General features: G+C 38.6%; 1 protein-coding gene and 1 long non-coding RNA gene across 2 annotated transcripts in view; both read right to left on the bottom strand.

Moving 5' to 3' along the window:
* Positions 1-1,928, bottom strand: part of LOC101846111 (metal-response element-binding transcription factor 2) — a gene marked incomplete at its 3' end in the record, with an annotated part of 13,559 nt that overhangs the window by 5,547 nt on the left and 6,084 nt on the right.
* The window catches only part of LOC106013947, a 3,026-nt gene continuing 2,841 nt past the window's right edge, over positions 1,744-1,928 (bottom strand). Inside the window, exon 2 of the long non-coding RNA XR_001185493.1 lies at positions 1,744-1,910. This is a non-coding gene — a long non-coding RNA (uncharacterized LOC106013947). The remainder of the gene's footprint in view (positions 1,911-1,928) is intronic.

Below are 1,928 nucleotides of genomic sequence, written 5' to 3' on the forward strand. Positions count from 1 at the left end.
TAGTTGAGGTAAATAGTACATCATAGTTGAGGTAAATAGTACATCATAGTTGAGGTAAATAGTACATCATTGCTCATGTAAATAGTACATCATAGTTGAGGTAAATAGTACATCATAGTTGAGGTAAATAGTACATCATTGCTCATGTAAATAGTACATCATAGTTGAGGTAAATAGTACATCATAGTTGAGGTAAATAGTACACCATAGTTGAGGTAAATAGTACATCATAGTTGAGGTAAATAGTACATCATTGCTCATGTAAATAGTACATCATAGTTGAGGTAAATAGTACATCATAGTTGAGGTAAATAGTACATCATTGCTCATGTAAATAGTACATCATAGTTGAGGTAAACACATAACTTTGTCAAAGAATTTATGAACACAAAAATACATATAAACCTTTTCCACAATGACAATTTCCATGGTAAAATGTTTTACTAACAATCACACACACGCACATCCTTTGGACAGACGTTGCATTTCTTCCCTTTCTCAGGTCTTTCCTCAAATCTCTTTCTCTCTCACACACATAGCTTACATAGCAATGCCAATTGAAAGCTTTCTCGCGCGGCGAAAATTTGGTCCCCGTTTGCGGGCGATTTTGCGGACCCGGCCGAAGCGTGGGTGACTAACTTTGTCAACCTCGGTCTGCTCTATTTCCGAACCAATCCGAATGAAACTCGACAACCAATCAGAAAATAGGGCAAACTAATGATATGTGGACGTTGAAGTTCGTACACATAAATTAACCTATACTTTTGGTGTCGGGAACACTTTCGTATCGTGTACACAGAAAACTATAAGGATTTTGAATTTCAACGCCGAGATGGTAATAGATCTATCTATCCTCTATAGTGTGCTCAAATTTGAACGTTCTGTGTCAAGTAGTTGTTTAGACCCGATCATTTATGCACGACTACCCCCCTATCCAAAGCGGCTTCGCACGGAGACCAACCATTTTCCCCTCACTCTAGCGGCAAATGTATGTGACCTACAAATCCCCGCATGACTTTTCCGCGCCCGTTCATTGGTCACTTGTATTAGGGCAATGGCGGGCGCGCGCATCAGGTTGTTTTTCTCTCTATTCCCCTGTAACATTGCAATGGGGTTTTTCCAGGACGAGGTTATCTCGTCTCGGGGTGTTCGCCTCTCAACGGGGAGAAAGAATTTTTAATTGTACGGCATGCTAGATTGAATTAACTTATCTTTTACGGTTGGCATGGTCTAAAGTCATCATAAAAAGCTTTGTAATTATTTAGTCACGCTGCCGACATATATTCTGAAAGATCCCATGTTGTGATACGATGCTATAAATAAAATGGACTCATCCCGACACCCCTTTTCGCAAAATCGTAATATGTACACCAAAATTTTCATTATAACTACGAAATGGGTAGTCAATCTGACTGCAGAAATGATTTCTACACCCAAAAACACATCGGGTAGCCAAGTTTCTCTCTAACACTCCGATTAATTACCGATATATCGTCGATTTTCTTACAGAATCTGCTACTGCGTGGTCCACGTTTTAGGAGTATTTTCCTATATGTGGGTCATCCATAGTTTGCCGACCTTTACAACCCCATAACTTTTGTATTTATGAACCGATTCTCAAAATTCAAGAAGCATAATTCTTAGAGTTGAACATTCTTTCTTAGGTACCGAGTAAAAAAAGGCTAAAGGGACAAATTAAATTTTCATTGGCATTGCTAGCTTACATTCTTTACTTCTCTTCTCTCTCATTCCTTACCTCTTTCACACATAGCTTACATTCTTTACTTCTCTCTCTCTCATTCCTTACCTCTTTCACACATAGCTTACATTCTTTACTTGTCTTCTCTCTCATTCCTTACCTCTTTCACACATAGCTTACATTCTTTACTTCTCTCTCTCTCATTCCTTACCTCTTTCACACATAGCTT

This window comes from Aplysia californica, unplaced genomic scaffold (genome assembly GCF_000002075.1).
Source record: "Aplysia californica isolate F4 #8 unplaced genomic scaffold, AplCal3.0 scaffold01601, whole genome shotgun sequence".
Lineage (NCBI taxonomy): Eukaryota > Metazoa > Mollusca > Gastropoda > Aplysiida > Aplysiidae > Aplysia > Aplysia californica.